This window comes from Bombus pyrosoma, linkage group LG10 (genome assembly GCF_014825855.1).
Source record: "Bombus pyrosoma isolate SC7728 linkage group LG10, ASM1482585v1, whole genome shotgun sequence".
NCBI classification, from domain to species: domain Eukaryota; kingdom Metazoa; phylum Arthropoda; class Insecta; order Hymenoptera; family Apidae; genus Bombus; species Bombus pyrosoma.
The window spans coordinates 3,402,731-3,427,330 of record NC_057779.1 but is presented as its reverse complement, the minus strand read 5'-3'; the positions used below and the strand labels follow the sequence as shown (position 1 = coordinate 3,427,330).

Genomic DNA, 24,600 nt, shown 5'->3' with positions numbered 1-24,600 from the left:
ATGGTAATTGGATGGATAGAACTGATACGGGTATGAGGAATTCTACCGAGGATCTACGTTTTGTTATTTAGTTTCTCAAATTATTATCCTCGCAACTGCTACTGCCGTACTTCTTCGATTAGTTCTTCCGGTCTAATTTGTACCTCTTGCTAAATTATGTTGCCCTGTTGAACTAATCCTTTCACCTTGCTGCAGATCGGAATTTGGATTTAGAGGGTTGACGAGAGGTTTAGGGATACTCGTTACTTAATAAACTCTGAGCATTCGGACGAGTTCAATTGAAAGTTGTCTGCAGTACTATTTAATAATTCATTCTTTGCTATTCCATTGATATTTCAATCGCATCGAGTTTTAATCTTTACGAAGAATTAAATTAATCAAATTAAGTTGTAAGAATTGAAAATATCAACTCTGTCAAGATGTCTGTATTCTATCGTTACGCTTTTCAAGATATCATTTTTCCATTATTTGGAGGACACTTGCGTCAATAACTGTATCGTATAATGGCCTTAAAAATGTAAAAAAGTTAACTGATATTTATAACTCTTTTCACTTTATTCTACGTGAGATTTACATTCCTCTCCACTGAAATGAATCCTTTTCCATTTTTTCACATTTGCATCGTTTACCATTTCATCCATAACCTCAACAATCCTGTGACGAATATTCACACAGAGAGAGAGAGGAAAAAAAAGATAAACTGCAGACACCTCGTGCACCAAAATATCACGAAATTCGGCAGCAAATTCCGGTTCACGATACGCTTCCTTTTAACCGTCACGAAATCGAGCAATCTCGAGGCAACGGCCGAGAGTTTTGCGCCACCCTTTTACCCGTAGAATATTTGCAGAACTTCATACGCCGGCGATCTCGTTGGCGATTTTTTTTCTGCTGCCAGTCGATCAGTTCGTTTGTCCACCATCGTAAATATTGAATATCCATTACGAAATATTGCGGGGTATCGAATATTCGAGACGCGGGATCGATACGCCTCGATAGGCGCTGCCAGCCGAGCCGTTCCAGGGGAAAATTGCTTCGCCAGGTCTGGTCGGCATCTTCGATAATTAATATGGCTGTGAAGGCTCGTACCTGACGCGGAAATAATGGAGAAACTCGCAAGCCGTATCGTTGACCGGATATTTTCGGTATTCGGCTGTAATATTCGTCGATGTTCAACTTTCTACCCCTTTTCTATGGCGTTTCGCTCGAAACGATTAGGTTCGGTCAAAATATTTATGAGATACGGCTGCCTCACGAAGGTATTTGACCCTGGAAAACTTGTACACGGACCGTAGAAAAATTAAACTTACCATGGAATATTTTTATAAATATATCACGCGTATCATAGGAAACTTTCTGAGATTTCTTTAGTATTCTCACGAGACACGACTGATTCTATTGATAAAATTGGAAAACAATTGGAAAATCAATATGAAAGTTACTACAATAGACATTTACTGAAGACATACCAGAATTTAGACATTATTATATAAGTATGTGCAGGTATTTAGTAAAAGTTTAGTATAAAACGAGTAGCCGTTTTAAACACATAAACGTTAAAGATGGTTCCACTGAATATTGAGATTCATTAATGTGATGAATCAGCTTAAATACTTTTGCGATCTTTGCAAAATATATACGTTCCTCTACTAGTTCGTATAGAACAGCCTTCATAAAGAAATTATTGTTCATTAAGAAATTATTTTCTTGAGATTCGTGTCATTAATGTTTTAGGAAAGACGTGATAGGAGGAGTTGAAATTTCCTACACGTTAATCCCTAAATCATCAAGGGACTATAAAAGTGCAATCCCAGAAGCTTCCAGCATTTCATCAAATTAGGGGCATACGATCTGATTCTGGAAACATTTTTTCTATCTCCTGTCTCCTGGAATCTCATTTGCTTGATGGCACAGAAGAAAGTGACTACGTCTCATATAATTCACACCGAAATGCTTGCTGCTTGGAATGTCTCCAAACGCGTCGCTGGAAAAACATATCAAAAACGGTTTACTCTCTGCATTCTATCAAAAGAGGAAGAGCACGTAATACAATCATACAACTACGATTCACCAAACTCTCTGCTGGCTTACGAAAGTACCATAGATAAATTTTATGTGCGTATTATGCGTGTTGATATAATTTATGGTTTCCTTTAGCTCGAATATTTCTCCTCATACAGCAAACTGAATATCATAGCGATGTATGTATCGTATATATAAACTAAATATTTTAATCGAATAAAATGCTTGGTGCTTTTAGCATTGCGCTTCTTTAGTCCCTTGATGGCTTTATATTTCTATATAAATCAAGGCTCAATTTTTAAAAGTGTCATCTCTTTAGTTTCACGATCGACTATGTTGTAACATTATACTCTGTCGCAATTTCATGACTTGAAATAGAATGCTAAATTTCTTCGCCCTTTGTACAATTATATTCCCATACGATCTCTAAAAGTCTATCTTAGCACCATCGCCCAAACTTCTAACATCCACACTACCATCTGGACAGCAACGATACGCATCATCCAGCAGCACCAAAGTGATTTGCTGGAACCGTAGTCGGAAAACAGTACCAGAAGCGCTCTTTATCGGAGCAAGCTGTTTCAACGGACTAGTTAGCCGCAGCTTCGCCCGCTTAATTTGTCATCACAGTCGAATTCGTCTGGTCCAACCTCTACAGCGTTGATCCCAGCAGCATTGACCACACATGAGCACATGCATACATACGTACCAGTCTAATCAACATATATATATATATTACTATACTATACTGTGTATACTATACCATGTATATAGCATACTCTCGTTGCTAGAAGGCGGCCCGTAAAGGGTACAATGCGTTTGAAGCTTGGTACGAGGGCCGACCAGTCGAACAACCAGAGAAGCGAATGAAGCGAATGAATCGAGCCCCCAACGGTGGGGGATGATGGCCGATGGTGGTGGAACGTTCCGCTGCGCAACAATGCTTTGCGGCAACAATGCGCAAACAAATGATTCCGCTGTACCGACCGTAATTACTAGAGGCACACGGTCCTTTTTCCCTCCTCCCCCAATCTCCTGATGCTATCCTTCCGTGTGTACCCTTCGTTCCTCTCTTTCCTGTTGCTTGTTCATCTTTCCATCCGCGTTTACACTGGCCCACTGCCTCCCGCCCATCCCCTCACTCCGCCGCACTACCCCTTTCTCATTGCTCTGATTGCTAAATCAACGCACTTCCGCAACGACGATTGATCCACCCTCTCCAACCCTCTCTGCGTCCATCCACCTCTACCGAGTGGTACACCAGTGCACCGACCAACCTCCTCGTTCTCTCTCCAACATCGTCGCTCGATGGTGATCGCAACGAGGGCAGAAAAGAGCCGTGCACCAATCGAGCACGGTCTTTTTGCAGGATTTTCTTTGTGCCTCGTAATGGAGAGACCGTGCAAACGACGCTCGATGCTCCGAGACTTGGCCCTCGGGATTGTTGCCTGTTGGCTCTCGTTCGAACACCGCTAATTCATCAACGGCTACGGTCAATGGTTTTTCTGACGACGACCCAACGATGTGGATTTTAGGGGTTCCGTCGTTATTTTCGGAAAGGATTCGAACATTCTTAGGGATTATGCAGATCGAAGGGATTGGGGGTGTATTAGTGTAGCTCGCAAATGAATTCGAACGCTTGTATAAGCTTTTTCTGTATACATGCATGTACATGTATATACTATGATTATTATCTTTTACGAATATATATTATGCGTGTAATACGAAATATTAAAAAATTGTATTATGACTATAATGTGTCTTAACTATCGTGACTGTATTGGTAAGGTAAATGAATCTGAAGATGCACGTAGACGTTCGATTTTCAATCACTGAATAACCAATAGTAAACCTAAAATGAAAGGCGATCTACTCTTTCTCTTTCCTCCTCCTTTTCTTATTAGAAACAAATTAGGAAGAATAATCGAAGCTTTATAGAACTAAATTATAAAATGTGTGTCAAAAAAGTCAAGATAAAAGAGAAGAGTACGACGAAAGAATAAGGACAAGCCTTTATCTGAATATTTTATGGAAAGTTATTCAAATGTTCAAAAGAGCAAAACACAGACGCATCGTAAATCTATAAAATTCCTATGAAAAATACAAATACACCATTCTGGCAAATCTGGTGTTGAATTCTTAATCGTGTCAGTTTCTCATCGCAGTTTTCCAACCCATAACATTGAAATTCCTGTAAACTGAATGTCCCAATCGCAAAACGCAACTGGCGACCACAGTTGTATCACAGGAATAGCAAGGATTCCCCAAGATGATTCACTTTTAGGAAACGTTTATTCGAAAATTCCCAACAGCGCAATACCGATTAAACAGTGCAAACAGGTTTGAATTTACTGCTCCAGGGGTTAGGAAAAAGCACAGAGTGCGAAAGGTCAACAAAGAGCTTTGCCGGACAAATTGCAGCATGAACGTCAATCTCCCAAGTGCCGATAATCGTTCAGGTCGAACATAACTTCTGCAATCCGGTTTGTGGATAAAATATACGCGGTCTGGACGCGAGATCGCTTGAATTCTGCTTCTTGATTCGAACCAAGCGGTAGAAACTCAAAGAGGCGAGGGTAAGAGCTCGCCAGAGACGATATAACTGGTAAGAGATGACTTAATAACGGCGCGACCATCGTACACACACGTGCCCACTTGAATTCAAGCTGCAAGATGCTAGCGATGGATTCGACACGAGTTCGAACAGATTTGGACTTCGAGTTGAAAGCTTTTTGGTAAATTTGATGATTAGGTCATTCTTTGATCAGAAGCTTCTATAGTCACGTTCAATTAACGGCCAATGGAAGCAAATCAATGTGGGAAACTTTTCTGTAATTTTCTAGTAATACGTAAATTAAAATGTAATCTCTTAAAGGGAAAGTGTGCTTATTGGAATCTGTGTGGTAATTTTCACTCTAATTCTTAGACGATGCTGCAAACTATCTTCTTATTTAATGGTAGTACGATCAAGGAACTTTTTACAACACCGTGGTAATATGTAAATTAAAATGTTGTATATGTAAATGTAGGAAGGAAGTGTGCTCATTGGGAACCTTCGTTTAATTAACGTAATTAATCTTTTTTAATGGCAAAACTATCTCACGCGTCTGTCGACTATTTTACATAATCCTGGTAAAAAGTCTAAGAAACGTGAAATGTTCGCTTCCCGAAAGAAACTTTCTAAAAAAGATCTGCAAACATCCAACAGAAACGAACGCTAAAATAAAAACGCAACGTCCCGAAATCCTCCCGTAAAGTGCACAAACGAAAGTCGACCATTTCGAAAAGGAATAACAAACTGACCCTCTAACTCTGAATAAACGCAGCTCGTTGAAACCTTCGAGCACTTAAACTACCCTGAAGCTGGTGGACCGCCATCCCATCGGAACTCGGGTTCACGCTGGCGCGAGAAGAGTGGTCGCAGACTCGAGAAGCTAAAGGCGTCGAGAAACGGAAGGCTACGCAGACGCCTGACACTGAGGCAATATTGAAGCAATAATCTTGGCTTCCTTCCTCTTTCTCCCCGCGTTACAATGTATACCTTTGCTACATGGAGATATTAAACTTACCTGCCGCCTGTGTGACCGCCTCTTTCTAGGTTTGTGTTCGTGTGCGTGATACCGGTGCAGCTATCGTCGATCTTTATCCCCTGTTCCTCGGCTGCGCTGTTAAATAGCCCCCGGGGGAGTATATCGGCCGCGTCCGACGTCGGCTCCCGCACCTGCAATCGATGAATAATAAAATCATACTTTGCGACTGTGCTGCAAACTCAGTCCTTCTGTTCTTTTTATTTACTTTTATTCCGCTTAATAGATAGATACAAGATAATTATTTCTACTAATTCTTGGATCTGCTTCTGTGCGACGATCGATCGCGTTACACAGGATGCAGACGATGAGCGATGGACGTTGTCTCAGCTAACAGTGAATCGTTAAAATAAGAAGAATGAAATTTTTATATTTTTCACTTTACAATTATTTTATTAATTTAATGAAATTTTCATTATCAACGCGTATTCAAACTCTTACCCCTAACCCATGGTTCCGTGATTTCCAATCTCTAAAAAATATAGTTTGACAATTTTTCCAATCAGAAACAATCGGCAAAGTTTGCTTTTTCTGAAGGTTTGCGAAAAGGGGATTGGATCGTGGCACAAATTGAAAACCGCAAGAGTTTCGCAGGCAGGATTTAAGGGTGGTCGTTTGTTTGTAATTTTAAATTAGCAATTGAATTTTTAGGGGCAGGGTGAAACGGGATATACAGTGGTGGAGAAAGTAGGATAGAAGCGTGACGAGGAATATTTTTGGAGCTGGCGTTTTGGCTCGAGGTACTTGACAGCCGATAGGGTGTTGGGGCTTTGATGTTCGAGATGCTTCTGAAGAATCCTCGGGAATGATGGCAATGAAAGCTGTAATTAACGATGCGCGATGAAACTACGTTTCGAGTATTCACCGTGCGAGAACAGTTTTAACGTTTAATTGATTCGCTGCTGTGAAAATATGGTTCTCCTTGGAATTGCACATCTCTTCAACTGAAAATATTTGTAGTTTAGCAATGGCGATTTTAACATACCGTTTACTGTTTTGTACCATCATCATCGTGATATTATAATATTTATTCATATTTAAAAAACCGAAATATGCTTCTTGTGGAAACTTTTTACGAATCCTTGAGTACAGATCAAATATTTACAATAATATCACGGCTCATTTTATGTCGTCTTTTTAAAAGGCAGAGTTTGCTTATGGTAAATGTCATGTATTATGGACATCAAGGCACTAGACACGAGAGAGATTCCAAGAAGAGACTCGAAATCGTAGAAAACAGGACGTGGAAAACAGAATATCATGCGAATAACGCGGAGGAAGGATACGGACACTTAAAAGGAGCACTTTGCACCTAAGTGTACTATATCAAAGCAGAAGGTACAATAGAATATGAACAAGGGAAGAGGTTGCAAAGCAGAATTGATAAAGAAACACAGAGAAAGTTCAAGTCTTCTTTAGAATGCTAGAATGCGAGGAATGAGAAACATTTATATATATATGATACAAATATAGCGAAATTCCCACATAGAGGAACATCGGTAGATAAAATACAATGCGTTGACGTCAAAACGCTATTCGTTTTAATACTTTGCAATTAAATTACAAACCTCGTTTTATCCAAATCTTGAAACCTATTTTAAATCTCAGCTATCACTCGCGATAATTTGATATGTTGCGATAAATATAAAAAATATATAACGTGAAGAGAACAAGTAAATCTTTAATTTAAATCCGTATAGTACATAGTTGGCCATAAGCATTACAACACTTGTGTCTGGATAAAATGTGAAATTTGCTATAAATTCATTGATTTGACTGTTCCGTTATATTATCATAAATCTATCATACGTATCTTATTACGTAAAATATAATTTCTCAGACTATTTCTCGAATTAGAGACTCTCTTACCAATGACACTAAACCAGGGCAAATAATTTAGCAAATTCTACGCCGACTGGAAAAGGAACCTTCCAGTCCCTAAGATCCACGTGGAAGCGTCCTTCGCTTTCAAGATGGAGGTGACAAAAGGATGAAAATTGTCGCCAAAGTAAATCGTGCACATAATAAAGAGGGCGGCTGGCGAGACAGCGAAACGCCATTTCGTCTACGTCGTAGTGTCGGATTTCTCTCATTCAAAATTTACTCGACGGAATAAATGATTTTCATAGAGGATAGCCGGTGGTAAAATTCCTACGAGGGTAAGATAGCTCATTTTCTGGATCATTCATTCTAGATCGTTTTCTTGTCGGACCTGAAAAGTAGTTTCGTTCTTGTATGAAACATTAACGGCGTCTCACAATATATAAATTTTATTATTCCGCGCAAAGTTCATAATTGAATTTTAAAATGTTAAAACATAGATAACTCGAACGTTCCTCACTACATCGATGTTTCCAAATCTACATGCGAAACCAGTCGCATTTGGCCATAATACCAAAGGCATCTTGCTTTGCAAAATACTAAGCAACCTCTCTATGAGTTACACAAGATGTAATATACGAGAAAATAGAATAGAAGAGGAGGAGAAGGAGGTAAGGGAACGTCGCAACGATTTTCGACAAGTTATTCGCGAGGAGAACGACCAGCAGCATTGACCTAAAATTGCGTGCCTTTGGTACGAGAGTTTTTCATACGAAAATAAATTCTCTTCTGTTATTCGTATGCATGAATGTGCACGCGGTTTCGAGCCAGGACTCTCAACTTAATTCGGCCTTAAATTCTCGGCCCACTTGGCTTTAGCTTGTATATAAGAGAGCCGCGTGCCAACTGCGGGGAAACTCTATCGTCTACTCGGTCGTGACAATGTGCATGGAAATGTGGACAAGCTCGATGCTGCCTAATCGTCGACTAGCTTCAGCCGCCTCGGGATTTCCTTTATATTTCGAGTCCTCGCGACGATCTGCCTGGATTGCTCTAACTGGTACACGAAACTACGACACCGAAATGGCTGCAGTGTGCCTCCTTCCCCTAATTTTCGCGTTTAAATGCGGTTTGGGTGGATTTTGAATGACGAAGTTTCAGGAATATATTAGTTTAATCAGTTTAGAATTATGTTAATTTGTAATGTTCGCTATTTCATTATTTCCGTTCCTCTTTTAGATAGAATCAGTGTAATGGTTTTAAATGTGAGACAGTTTAAGTCGAGATAAACACTAACTGGAAATATTATACTTAATCGAATATTTTTTTATTGTCTGTCCAACTTGTCTGATAAATAATGTATTCCAATTAATGCTGTGTTCATTATTTGGTCAATTAAAGAAGTTTAACGTTAAGCGAATAATTGTGAGAATAATAGATCGAGAAACAGGTTGTTTGAGCAAATAATCAGTTTACCCGTTAATTGAAAATTTGTTCGTGAAATAGCATGTAATAAAACTAGTGAACTAGTTAATCGAAACGAGCGTAGATAGTAACGGACGTAGCGAGCGTATAACAGTATTAGTAAGAAACAAACACACTGCATATTCGTAAATTCTATCAAAAGCAAATAAACATACTAGCATATGACGAATCATTTGTTTCGTGGAATAACAGATAAATCATTTAACTTGAAATAAAGCGACATAGTTTTTATGTAAAATCCAGTATGAAACATTCATACTATTTCAAGAATTGATTATTTCTCAAATAAGATTAAAAAGTAATTTTACAACAACATTATTCGAAAGTTTCTTAAAAAGCAATTGTGTTCTAAATTACGATCTCGTAAACGTTCCAATTTTCCTCCCATTTCTTCTATTCCTGAAAACACAATTCTGTTCCAAATTACAATGTCTTAAACGTTTCAATTTGAGACCAGGTCGATTATACCCCAACATCCTCTCGTACATCTGCAAGCTTCTCCCAGACACCATCATCGTGGACATCCGACGACGTCGTTGCGGTAATCGATGTACTCTTGACGTTTCCGAGCGTCTTCGACGCTCCATTATCGTGTCACGTTCGTCGTCTATTCGATTGCTTGTAGGAAATTCCAACGACCCAGAATCCGGCACAGGTCGCGTGACCTACATGCTCGCAGAAAGGATTCCTAGGAATGTGTGAGTGATCACCAAACCTCCCTCGATTTCCCTCCCTCCCTCCCTCTTTCTCTCTCTCCGTATCCTGCCACCGTCTCTGTGTCTCTCCTTCGTTTCCTGCGTCGCCAGGGTGGGTACGAATATATATTGGAGACGACTACCCTGATTTCCACCGTGTTGGAAATCTCCTCTTAGTCCACTATGTCATCGAGATTACCCTATCCACTTTCACACCGCCACCTCGACGGAATGTCGATTTTCATTTAGACATTCCTTATTTTCAACGGCGGGAAATTTAATTCCGTTTACGTGTCGCGAATATCGATATACCGCGGGGAACGAGCGCGTGGACGCGTTTTCGCCCACGGGAACGCGCTCGTCCCCGTTTCTCCTCCATCCTCTCTTTATTCTGTCGCATGAAACGTCTCGTAAAAAAAGTGGACGACCTTCTTTCTTCGTTTTTCTTTTTTTTTTCGTGGCAACCGGTGGATAATCTGAGCGTAGCGTGTACGATATTTGTATTCTATAGAAGCTTGGGGGAGTTTTGGATTACTTGGAAATTCGTGGTATTCATTGACCATTTTGGTAGCAGAAACAATGAGTTTGTGGCTTTTTAAGAAATTGAAAAGAATTCTTTTCGTTCGTTTGGTTCTATCTTTTATAACGTAAGAAGGGGAAGGATGCTTTGAACGAAGAAGAATAATGTTCATGTCTGGAGATCGCAGGAGAAAATTGTGATAAGTATATTTCTGTTGGTTTTCTGATTTTACTGCGAAATTATGATTGAAAGGACGAATTTTAATATAATTGAAAATGAAAACAACCTGTCGGGTCCAAAGATGTAGGTCTTTTAAAAAGAACTTCAAATGCTCGTATTTAACAATTATTATATGCTTCGAATACTATTTATATCGTATGTTAATTTCTTACTAAATATATGTTTCCCATAAATATCTCATAATTTCTACATAAAATCTAGATTTGTTTCAAATTCGACCAATATAGTCATAACAGTCGTGTCTCATTACAGTGCCAATGAAACTTTAAAATGCTTTATACAACCAACACATTATGGTTATAGAACTTTTGAAATACTTTCGCAAGCCAGTGTATATTTTATTCTGTCAATCCTTCAAATCTTTTCAATGCAATCACGCGCCAACCATTTCCGTAAATAAATCATAAAACATAAAAATCTCTAAAAATATAGGAGAACTCGAACGCGGATGGAAACCCAAGAGACGTGACAGGGTTAAACCCAGCATCGGTACATTACTAACGTACCACGTCCCTCCGACACTGCCGGTAAATGTAATTTTTAATAAACTTCTCGACACCTCGTCGTCTGAGAAATATCACGATGGCACATAACACCTCGGCAGGTCTGCGAGCTATCGGTAGCCATTATCGTTAACACGGCCGCGTGTTCCGTCGACAGCGATTCGATTACTCGTGGGAAATTCCGTCGACCCAGAAATCGTATCGACAAGCTTCGCGTGACCTCGATGCAGACTCGCGAACGTGGATGAACACGAAGGACGACGAAGACGAAGAAGGTGGGAGGCAGCGAGGCACCAGAAATTCGCGAACCGATCGAAACGAAAGAAATACATGGAACTGGTTACCGTGATTTCCCACGTGTCACCCAGGCCTCGGCTGTTTCCTCTCGCCACGTCAGCCGGAATTACGAATTCGATTTCAGCCCATCTTCGCTTCGTCGTGTATCGGCGACGGGTGCATCGCCACGGAACCAGAAGCAACGACGAATCGAAGAGGCGTCCAGAGACGTCCTTGGAATTCCTCTTGGAATTTTCTTTTACAACCATTGACGTGGGCTTGAGGTCGATGTTGTGTACCTTCTAACTATTTCGCAGACTATGCCAGCTTTCGAAGCTTGGTAGTTGGATCTCGTTATTTGGATTTCGCTTAGCAATTTGGATATGTTTGACGAGGTAAAGGAAGCGTAGGTTTTATTATTCGGAGGCTCTAGGATTTCGGTGCATTCGTTAATTTTTAGCGTAGAAGACATTTTTCCAGTGAAAATTCACTTCTTTAAGGCAATTATCAAATTTAAATATCATGTAATGTATTTAAATAAATAGTTACATATTAGATACTTAACTCTAAATATTTTATTGAAAAAATGGGACATCCACCTACCATTTTAAAGCAAAGCTCTAAGAGGACGTGATATTAGCGCTCTAACTTATAAATTTCACTCGCGAATCCTGTAAAATTACATCGCTGCACTAACAATAATTTTTACGAAGACTCAGAGAAGCAGCACGACCATGCTTCACAGTAATCTGGTCGCGTATAATCACGAGGAAGATGGGAAGGGGAGAGAGAAGCGCGAGAGGGTCGAGGTGATGAATCGAGAGGGACCGGGGTGGCAAGGAGCGTGGAGCAACTACAACATAATTCAAAATCTCATTAGACCGCCGCCATGAAGTACAATTTTTTGCCCATTACACTGGCTACGGAGCACGTAAGAAGGACGTCGCTCTCCGCTGAAAAAGGCTCGCTTCCGCCCTCTTCGCGATGCGTCCTTCTCGTACGAGGTAAATCAGTTCTGCTGTATCGAGACACCTTCTTCCGGTTGTTCAATTCATGCATTCGACCTTCGTTTCGCAAAATTATCAGGTCATCTTCGTAATGAACGAGGAATAAAGCTTCGTGAAAGGACAAGAAACGAACTGCCGGCGTGAAAATGGCACTTTGTGGGTCAGCGGATATTTTTTGCGTCCTCACTTGGTTTAGGTTTTTACGAGAATGTAATGAAAGCAGGAAGCAGATGGACGTTTTCTTAGACCACTTTCATAATCGAAGAGATACGTTTTAACGTAGTTTAAAGGATATTATAGTATATCGCGCTCTTGTTGTAATAAAGGGACAACGTTTCTTGTTAAGTGCATCATTCAGGCTACGGTGAATTATGTATGTTCGTGCTTTTACAAAATAATTCAACCTACGCGTATTTGGAACTTAAATTGAATACATTACATCAAATTTTAGTATTATTATTAAACTGTATTACTCTAATTTCTCAAACAAAAATTAACGATATATATGAATAATATTAGCAAAAATTGCACAATAGATACGAAAATCACTGTACAATCATCTTTCTGAAAGAATAACTTCCATTTATATATAGGAACATTTATATAAGTAACCTACAGTAAATAGAATAGCGTGATACAGCGATAATCGGACCACCCGTAGCACTCAATTTTCTCATTTTTCCCTTTTTTATATCCCTATTTATTTCCCTCAACGTACAGCCCCTAGCTCGAGTAATCCACAGTAAGTAGAATAGTGTGATACTAATCAGGCCACCGAAACTCAATTTTCTTTTTTTGTCCACTTATTTCGTTCAACAACAGCCCGTAGCTCGAGCGATCCGCTGCAAGTAGAATAGCGCGATACTAGTCAGACCGCCCGAAACACTCAATTTCTCCATTCTTTTCTAGCTACTTTCATCGACAACGCTTATCTCCATTCGTTATTACAAAAATTCCATGATCATTCCCGCTTATTAATTCGCCGTTGGTGTCGGCCAAGGAAATTAACTTTAGGAGCAAAGTGGTGCGGGTGCATCGATCAAACAGGCGCGCCGCTTCGAAAACATCGCGGAACCTTTTCCGAACGCGCCGCTCCGATAGAGATTCCGCTAATTAATTTAACTTTCACAGTTTTCCGGCCGCGAGGATGGCGAGGGGGCGGGGCGAGTCTACAAGCCAGCCAACGGAACTTCCAGCGTCGATTTACGACGCGGCGTGTTCACGCCGCCCGACACGGGGGTGGCTCGACCGCCGCCAACTTGCACCGTTTCTTCTTGCCCTCGCTCACACCCTCCCGACCTCGTTCGACCCTTTTGGCGGCGTAGAGGAGACGGTGCGAGAGTTTGGACAACTTTTGGCCGCATTGTTGTGGCGATCACGACGTACGACTTGGCAGAGCATCCCCCTTTGAATGGGACGCGTTCGAGAACCGACGAAGAAAGCGATGAGCCGTGCGTAGGGGTGGCCGGCGCCAATACACAATATGCGTGCAAGCAACGCTGCATCCCTTCCTGTCGAGAAATTGCCCGGTAACTTTCCAACTACCCTCTCCGTGGGATGAAAACAATAGCCAGGAGAAGGCAGGGGAAGATAGTTGAAAGACGATCTCGGTGGAAGGTTGTACGATACAGTACACGGTGATTTACAGTACTCGGTGTTTGTTGTGTGCGCGAGATGGTTGTAAAGGTAGTCCAACGGCTGGTGTATCGAGGATGCTCGAATTTGTAGAGATTATTAGAAAGTTTGTTATTTAGGAGCTGCTGCGCGGTTCTTTGTCGTCGAGTAATGGCCTGTTTCAATTCGTCGATTCTTAACTCCTTGTCTTGTAGTATCGTGGGAAAGTTTTGCCAACTACGCGTGAAGAATATGAGTAGCATAGTAGAGGCTGAAATTAATGGAATTTAACTTGTACATTCAATGAATCGTAGTTAAATAACTTTAGCTTAGCTTGCAAAAGATATTATATGCAACGCGCGATCGTAAATTAACTCTCGAACGTGTTACAATATTACATGCTGACGTGATAGAAATTATATAAACAATTTTATTTTTTAAGTTTATGAAATGTCTTCATTCGAGTCTTCGTTTCATTCTCATTCTCGTGACAAGAATGATCTACATTTCACTGGACGAGGGTTAAATCGTGAGGAAAATTAAGGTATTAATTAAGGTACGGACTTTTCAAATTAATTATCCAGACGAAACTTCACCCTAGAATTTCAATATTCTTCTACACGATTCTAATACCTAAAGAACAGTAAATTCTTCTAGAATCTGCTGACTAAATATTTATCGCCATTTTGCATTAAATAATTTTCCTAACCAAGCGAAATCGAATGGAAGAAATCAGTGCCATTCGAACCCACGAAGATGAAACTCGAGGGCGATCGTGCGGTAAGAGGACCGATTAAATTAGACGAAATGGCCATTAAAAAGGTGGCCAGTAATCCAATAATAAATTTGACCGGTAACTAGTCTCGTTTAGTAAGACAGAGAGAGAGAGAGAGAGAGAGAGAGAGAGAGAGAAAAGAAAAATAAGAAGAAGGAAATTAACGCGAAACGTATGAGCGTTCTTCTCGCCGGAAACGTCTTTAACGCACATTACTTCCCGTAAGTTACAGCGCGATAAATTTCGTCACGGGAAAGGAAAAAAAAATTTTCCGAGCATCTCGGAAGAATTACCAGCGTCCTAAATCATGACGCCGAAGCGAGCAGGAAGGAGCTTTACGAGCGGAACCAGGAATCGCGATCGTCATTCAACGCGATTGCCCAAGAGCAATACAGTTTCTTCGGGTCACAATTTTTTTTTATGAAACTCTGGATTTACTTCGTTGAAATTGCTCGTTCAAGTTAAAATAAACTAAGATTTTATTGAATTTAAACTACATTATTCTGAATTATTATCATTATTCTGAACGTTTCGAATAGGATTTATAGTTTATGAAGATATGTAGGATTTTTAAATGAAAATAATTAAAAGAATTATCTTCTTTGTCGCAATATTTACTTTTCCCGAAAAACTTGTTGGACACCTGACATTTTCAATCCTCGAATTCTTCTATTTCAATCCTGTTTTCATTTTAGCAAACAAACAAACTTTTTAATGTTTTAAGATATTTAATATGCCGCATTGAAACGCAAATCATGTATACCAATAAGAATCTTCTCATATTTTGTTCAAACTTGAAATACCTGTTAACATTATAAAAATAGAACTGAATCGAGAGTGATACGATATACAAATGAAAATGAAAGGAAAATACATATAAAATAAAATGATACGATGTATGTGTATTCACCCAATCAAAATCACCTAATCCATTGATTCTGAAAAAAAGTCAAGATACTTACAAATACTTTCTACCAGAAGTGTAATAGATCCTTCAGAGAAGCTCGTTATACGCGTGGATTGCGATCTTTGCGTAAAACGTAAGTCTCGTTTGGGGGTGCACAGCGATGCGTTAAGGGAGGCAACAAGACGGGGTTGGCTGGCGAGAGAAAGTAGTCGAAGCACGATGGAAGGGAGTAGAAGTTGAAGAAGAAGAAGAGCGGAAAGAAGGCTCGGGGTGTTTTGCCGTGACGCGTTCAAGAGGAGCAGTAGCAGGAGAAACTGGCTGTAAAGACGAATGAAAGTGGCACGCACGCAACGACCGTTGCGTCGTTCCGTTTTCCTGCCTTCGTTCGCGCTTCTTTTTCCTCTTCTTGTCCCCTTACGAGCGGAGATAAGCGTTTCGTTAATTGCTCCACTATTTACGCCGGCTCTCCTCCGGTCGAGTCTTCATTACGTCGCGCGCGGGATCTCGTTAATTAATTCCCGGCTGAACGAACCCACCCTCCGGCGTCGTTAATGCTCCCTCCCTCAGGAGCTACTGGTTCTGCCTCACATCGTCAGTGATGCTGTTTAGAAAATTTTACTCTGGCCAACTGGCGGTCAACGATCGACTATCGTCAATGGTATCGAAAGGAATTATATGAAAAATGGATAGGTACAAGTATTTTATTATGCGGAAGTTAACACATGCGTGTGTTTTCTATGTGAAGTTAATTGAATATAAATATTCATAATTAAGAGAAACAATTTTGAGTTTCACTATCGACGTTATATACTAATAATTGCTATTTCTATGCTAATTCTAATTTTTGTCGTGTATCTGAATCGGTATCGTATATACACATGTGTATGTATGGTAAAAATACGTACAGATTTGTACACAACGAATATGTTAATCAACCTTGTGCGAACGGAGGTCTTGCATAAATTCCTTTTTCTAAATGCTTAGGTCGCCCTATCGAAAGAATTCCTGTAAACGTTTCAAACATGTTTCATGAATTACCTCGTCATGAATGGCGCATAAACCCTGTGAAAGAGCATTTCGCTACTCGGAAAGGGTAGCAATAACGTTTCAGTAGGATGAAAATATTGGCACTTTGATTTGGAACTTTATTAAATAACAGGGATATATAGGGGCGGATATTTAGGTTGGCCCGTCATGCGTTGCGAAGATATGAGCACCAATTGCCAGTAATTTTTGCAGTGTACGGGTTGCTCGATTCTTGGCGAGTTTTATACCGTATGAAAAGATCCGGGCTGGCTGCTGGTGGAAGCACGCGATACCCGAAGGGCCGATAAACTGCCGTCGAATATTCCGGTGTGTCAATAAACGTGTAATCGAAACGCAAATGGGATACAAAGTCCTCTTTTACAAGTGTCCTTTTCTCCCTCTTTCTCTTTCCCTTTTTATCTATCTTTAGCGGGGGATGAAAGATACGCGGCAATAACTTTGTTTGACTGAAATATCTGCTGATATTAAAAAATGTGGTTCGTAAAAGTTGCATGGGTATCAAGGGGGCTGCGATACCGTGGCAATAACTTGTTTTAAAATGAAACGCTGCGCTGTTTTATGCTCACCGCGATAGCAAATACTTAGATACTTTATGACTTTATTGTGCGCGGTGTATCAGGTGAACAACGTTATTTCTCCATTCTGCATACTTTCAACGGTACAAAGGGACTATTCGAAAAATCAGTAACCTTATAAAAAATTCCATTCAGAAATTCATTGTTATTAATCTATCTCAGAACGGTATTCAATGTAATCGTTGCAAACTAGTTATTCCAAAATATCCTACAAAATTATTCCTCCGAAATTATTAAAAACTAATAACCTTCCGAAAAATGTTGTTTAAACTATGTTCTTCTTTCAATCTACCTCAGAAATTATTCGAACTTAGCCACTACAAAATAATTAGATTTTCTTTCAAAGTTCGTCCAAAATCAACTAATCTTTCAAAAAGAAAATTATATTCGCAGGTTCTTTGTTAATAATTTATCCCAAGTAACTACTAAATATAACCGTTGCAAAATAATAATTAAAAGATCTTCTTCCAAAAGTGACTATAAAACAACAGGCTCATAAAATCCTCTAATAACAAGAAACCCAAGCTCGTCAAGCAAGAAGCGTTCAAACACCCTTATCCGAGCCGGTTTTTCTAGCCTATGTCAAACAAGGATGATCTACTAGCTTCGTTAATGGGTCGCCATCTGTCGCCACGTATTTCCTCCGGTAAAAAGCTGTAGATGACTTGTTGGTCCCGTGTTCGAAAGGTTAATCGCGATACTATGATTCTCGCTAAAATTGACAACTGGTATTCAAGTAAGAAAGGAGGGAAAAAGATGGAAAACGAATCTCCGTGGATCGAGTAATGTATTTTACATTCAGTGGTGTCGCGTTTCATTACGAGCTGCATGCAGACGGATTTGGTTGTATTCGCGGCAGAGGAAAAAATAGAGAACAACGCCGCGAAGGAAATTAACTCGGATAAAATTGTAGGCGAAATCCGAGACGAACGTCTCCGAAGGAAAATAACCGGGAAAAACGTGTCCCGACGCGGCCGCCGGCAACTTCCAGGGTAATCTCACTCGAATCATCAAGGAGTGTTTCTTAAGCTGACACGAAAGCACGCCGCTCCCAAGCTCGTGAAAACTCCCCAACCTTCATTACGCGTCTTCTTTCGCTGTTTCTGTGACTCGTTTTCACGAGGGTTCGTGTTTAAAATTCCTATCAGCCACAATTGGATGGGGATGAAATTAGAACTCGACAACCACCAATCAAAATGAACTATATCATTTCTTCTTTTGGTTCTTTTTGAAGATAACGAAGGAAGTTGTATGGCTTGGAAAAGTTTCCTTTTTTTGAGTTTTTCCAGTCTTGAGTTGCAATCGCGTTTTAAAGGAATCTTTAGATGAGCTTGTTATTGTGGGGATCAGTGTGCTGGTTAATTGCGACGAGTGAAATAATGAGCTGCATTTACAACTTTATAAGTGAACTTAAGAAGGGAAAGAAAGAATGAGAAAGAAAAAGGAAAAGAAAAAGCACTGAAAAAGCGAAAAATGAAGATAGACGAAGGAGGCCACTAAAGAACGTTAAATTTCTCTTCCTAAAATTCCACAGTTGCAACTTATTGCCAGAAGACATACGAGTAGAGTGGCTGTACAAACGAACACCAGGAGGTACGATTTAAAAATGTTAAAAGCTCCAAACGACGCGCAGCAGGCAAAATAAAATTAAATGAAACCCAACTAGAAAATAGAAATAGAACTGCGGTGTCGCAGCTTGCGAAAGGGAAAGGGCTACCCCTAGGGACGGTGGTACGTACCGCTAGTGCCTCTAACCATTCGAGTTCTATGTAACCTTCTCTGCCACCATTCCTACGTTTTGTACCTTTTATTTGCAATTTTTGTAAATGTGTTCGAGTGGACGGACGTAGTGACTTCTTTAAACAGTCTCGACAAATCTCTGGTACTTGAAATATACGCGTAGCAGTACGAAGCTTTTTACCGATGGAAAAATAGTTTGTTTCTGATTAACAAATGGCCTTGCAAGAGCCAAGGCGAAATAAGCGAGAAGATAAGATAAGCCATAAACAGAGGAACTGTTACTTTAGATGAATCGCTAGAGGCTTGTCACATGAAACGATTTCAGATAGGGATCACATTAAGATGGAAGACTTTGTCTGTTTATTGAATAAAGCGTTTCATTCGTCTGGATATCATAAAATTCTATAAATCATTTAATTTACTTGTGGATTTTATTAATTTAAGCTAGTTAAATGAAGTTCTAATAACACCATGTAGAAAGTTTAAATACCATCGAAACGATAATCCGTTGGTGATTTAATAAAATTTATATTCTTAACGTTTATACTCTACGAATTATTTTTTTAATATGCCATTATATTATTAATACTTGTGTTTGTGTTCCAAACAGAATTAAGAATTTTAGAGAACGCACGTAAATCCACGGTTAACCATAGAAGCAGTTAGTGTTTCGTATAACGAGCGCTTAAGAGATCGGCCGCCCTGGTAGCAAGCCGATCGTGGTCGATTTTCGAAGCAGGAAAATAACTTATCTATTCGTAACTTCCGCGGGTTTCCACTTGCCTGCGTGCTTGAAATATGTGCCGTACAGAATGGATCCGGCAAAACAGCGACCGGCATGCAGCGGCGAAGAATAATGGCAGGCTGTCACAATACTCCACAAACCGTTACTCTCCTATCGATGGATCGTAGGAAGAATTCAGCTTTTTATTCGATACGATTGAAAGCTACGTAGAGCACTTGCCACAAGACGAATCCGTCAAAATCGACTGATTTTCTTCCGGCTTTATGTTTCTGTTCGAATATACTCGATCGGGACTTTGATCGATCATAAAAGTCGAGAGAAGGAAATGTTATTAAAAAAGAGAATAGAAATTGATAATTGCGCAAACAATAATAAAAATAACTAACAGTGGACCTCGGTATCAATAATAAGAATATTAAAAGAAGATTACGTCGAGATACGTGGTAAGTGGAATAAGTCAATCATTTCTCAGACATAGACCAGTATATTTTACTTTATATGTACAATTGGTGAAAACGAATTACTAGTTAAATATAATAATAACTAGTTAAAAATAATTAGCGATGTAGTTAAGATTTAAAAGAAGCACCGAGATACATGTCAAGTGAAATAAGTCGGTCAACGATCAGACATAGATTACGCCTTGTTACTTACTTTTAATATTTCATGTACATCTTTCTCAAATTTTTAATAGATGCGTTCAAAATTTTCTCTTTGATTATGAATATAAATTAATAAATAACGACAGAAAGCTTAAAAGTACAAAAGACCAAAGGCTAACTGCCAGCTGAAAGGCAAATATCAGAGTAAACAAAAGATATAAAACCATAATCTAAATTATCCACAGATTCTCTATAAGAGTAAAGTTCCGCTGTCTTAAATTTCAGTGCCGTTCATCCATTATTCTAAACGCGATATTCAAGTCCCGCATCGTTCATTAGAGCTACACAATTATATCTGGGCCGAGCTACCTAGTGAAATAAATTCTTTCCAAAGCAATGCTGTTCGATAACAGCAACGAAAATATCTGCTGTCGTTGCTACGGCAAAACGAGGGGTAGGGTGAATAAAAAAAGAGAAAAAGAAGAAAAATAGGGGAAAAAATACAGAGGGGAGAAAAAAAGAGAACGATAGGCTCTCGCATCCGGACCGCCGGGAGCTGATATAGGCGCAGTCGCGGTCGCCTCCACCTCTTCAATGCATAGTGGCAGAGGTTTGCACCCTCAAATGAAAATTTCCTTCTACTACAACCATTTTTTTTCACACCATTTTCAAATGCTGTTTGGCCGGTTCGCGATCGCTAGAGAATTTTCTTCGGTCATTTTTCATCCGATGATCTCCGCGCGTTTCAGGTTAGCTTGTTCACACAGTATCGTATCGTATTGTACCGCTCGAACGTTGTCCGGTCACGAAATAAGCGATATATTACAAAAACAAGCGATGCTATTTGACTATTGGAAAATTCAAACGATTCGGTCCTTCGAAACGCGGGATATTGTTTGCAGCGAAAACTCGCCAGTGGCGAGTTTCGTTTCATCGTAACACGCGACCAGAGTGCGTGCGAATCGAACGAAACCGACTTTGATTACGATACCGAATCCTCTATTTACAGTTTTTACCACGGCATCGACCAATCGGAAAATGAAAAATAATTATTGACCATAGAGATACTGAAATTGTTAGAATGCCAGATTTCATATTTTTCGCTTTTACAGAAAATACGCTGGTGCTTTTGATAAAATTGGTGGCGAGTTTCATTGGTATAGAAACATGGTTATATACTATCATTTTTTTGTCGATTTTGTTGTAAAATATATTGTTATCAAAATTAGCTAACCATAGTTTCCTACAGCGTTATACAAGAGCTGTTCTACGAATGTTTTCTACACTTATTGCATTCATTTATGTTTGTTACATCATCTCGATTATAATCATCAATCTATAATTACGAATTATGAATTGATAGTTCACTGTTAATGTATAAAAGTAATTTGTCTAACTGAAGGAAGAAACAAGAATAGTTGAGAGAATAGAATAATTTAATATTTACATTTCTTGGGCTTCTCATTCAGTTTTATACGCCATCCATTTTTTTAAAGTGCCAATTATATATTACTCGTATATATCAGTAAACAGGACAATAAACAACAATTTCTATATTTCTTCCTTGACGATGCTTTAGGACCAAGACTTAACAACAAGGATAAATTTATACACCGTTGGTATAGCTGGCTAATTACGCCACGGCCATTAAAAGTGGATACATTCGACCCACGAGATCTCTTAACCTGCCCGCTTCGCGGTACCCCGGGGATGGTTAAAAAATATAATACGCTAAAGCCGCGCATCGACGCAAATTTCTGTTTCGCATTGTCCGCCTTCCGCGTTAGTTCTACGTCAAACGACTCTCTCCTAATGAACTCACAAATTTTCGAAATTTTGTATCATAAAAATATTTTTCTTCTTCTTCCTTTCATCTCTTTTCCGCCTGTTGACATTCAAACGAAAATTTCCAGCCGACAATTGGTTGTTTCACGATATTATATATCGCGCTCTAACGCGTTTTTCACTTTGCTATTAACGGATCAAATTCCGACATGCATTCCAAAAAAAAAAAAAAAAAAAAAAAAAAAAAAAGAAAAAAAGAGGGACGGAACCTGAACGCTGTAAACGAATATGTGTTTACTTCATGTTTGTACGCAAACAACATCTCGTAAATACAATTCGCGAGAAAAATATACATGAAACTGTCTGCAAATACAACCGATAAAGCAATTAGTAAAGCGTTTGTATTGTGTTATCGCTTGATTAATTAATTAATTCCTCCAAAGATACACCCCAAAGATAAACTAGGATTTTTGAGATTTCATTCGGCACACATTGTCAAATTATCTCGAAATTTTCATCTCGAAGAATTGCAAATATTTAACTTTTCATTCTCACCTGTCGTTTCACAATTTCCCTGTAGCAGACTATTTTATATTTGCTTAAATCACGACTGTCATTCGATGTAACAAGCCAGGAGATTGATCGCGTGCTTAAGTTAGAAACTAAAAACTGTACTTCTGCAGGACAAAAAATATCGAGGAACGGTGCAACGAAAATCTTCGACACGTCAAAATTCTACGATATTCGCAAACTCCAAACACAATTCTACATATCCCCTTTCTAATAAATCAAAAACGTTAAACCAAGAATCATGCGTGGTTCGATACGAAACCTAATCCCGTTGATATCGCCTGGAAAACTGGATCCAACTATCTCTTAACTCAACCGGCCAATACCTGGCAACGATTCCCCGGCGTCGATCGAATTCGATCTAAGCGGCGGAATTTGCTAATCCTGCGTGATCGAGCGGGCCGACGCGACGACCGTAAAACCGGACGAATGCAAATCAGTTTCGAGGCGGGGTCGAGGAACTAAAACCGAACGAATTCCTCTCGGAAGGTTCGTCGATTATCGAGGAACGGTGGAGGTGGAGTGGAGTGGAAAAGGGCACTTTTAACTCAACGAAATCCTGCGCGATCGAACGAGTGCTTTGCTTCGGGATCTATCACTTTACATTGGAGAAACAGTGACAGCGGGAAACAGTGAGGAAAAGAAAGGAACACAATCGAAGAGGAGTGAATCGTGCAGTTAGTAGCAACGCGTGTATTTGCGTGCGTTTGTATACGTTTGAGTATGCGTGTATGCGTTTGTATACACGGTGTCACGCATGACTAGATCAACATATATACAATACTGAAGCGTGTGTAACAAATTTATAGTTTTATTTGAAAGAATAGAGATGATTTAAGAATTTTTAAAATCACATTCGAAATGGACGAAATTGTTACAGTAAGTCACACAAGTATTCGTACCGTGCAATTATTGAATCCAAATGATTAATATTCTTTAACAATAATATATACCCTGCAATGTTCATCAGTAGGAATATATCGTAGTATAATTACGATTTTAATTAACATGTAATTTGCTGAAAAATATTAATTCGTTATAACATTTAAAGGGAATTTGGAAAAATACTTCTGTGACTTATTGTTCAATTTCGTTCAATAAAGTTCTTCTCCATCTTCTACCGTTCCAGAGCTACAGATTGTTTCAATTAGAACACCCTGTACATATACACATACAGAGATACATTTATACAAACACAACATACGAATATCCAAATACATTGAAATATAATATACAAACACGCACAATACTACTAACTGTAGGATGATTATACGTTTGTATATATTTACTCGTGTGCGTGCTGGCTGTAGTTTACGGTCGCTCTTTACGCCAAGGGCCAAGATATTTTATCGTCATTCGCCTCGTCCCTTCCACGATACGTTTCTCTATCTTCCATCCCCCTGTCCCTGTCTTTCCTATATATACGATATAGTATATACGATAGCCACGAATCTTGATCGGGTACACATTCGCCCAACTTTGTCGTCCCCTAGTCGCATTATGGTAATTCCGCTATCGCGCCGTGCATCTTCCGATTAAACACTCGAACGGCCACTCTGTATCCCGTGAATTTTAATATTTCTTTCTGGCCCGTGGCTGTTCCAAGGGAAAATATTACTCTCGCCGGCGAATACGTATGGCTATTTGTTAGAATCTCGATATGTGTTCGGGAATAGAACCCGGAATGGGATTTCTCAGATTTTCCACCTTGAGACCGTTAATCGACTCGTATTTCACCGGGTCATGCCGTGAAAACGTGGAAGACAGTCGAATATTGTTTCTCGCGGGGCGATGAAGTATTATTATCATTTCTGTTAGATTTTTATTGCATACAGGATAAGGACGATAATGGAAAAGGGGAATAACGTATAATGGTAAAACTAAGTTCTTTTTCAATATTCAGAACAATATCTAGAAATGTTGCAGGCAAACAACGACCCATAAAATGTAAAATAAAATGATAAATGAATAAAATAAATGATTAATAGCTTTACACGCTTGATAACGATACGATAAAAATATAATTTTCGCTCTAGTCGATCAGATATTCTGCCAAACTGTCATTTGAATTACATGTTACTCTC

The 24,600-nt window shown here is 39.4% G+C and overlaps 1 protein-coding gene across 1 annotated transcript in view; it reads right to left on the bottom strand.

The window, feature by feature from the left end:
• Positions 1-24,600, bottom strand: part of LOC122572116 (bifunctional heparan sulfate N-deacetylase/N-sulfotransferase) — a 367,071-nt gene that overhangs the window by 249,958 nt on the left and 92,513 nt on the right. Inside the window, exon 3 of the mRNA XM_043736715.1 lies at positions 5,592-5,743. The gene's annotated coding sequence lies outside the window, so the exon portion shown is untranslated. The remainder of the gene's footprint in view (positions 1-5,591; positions 5,744-24,600) is intronic.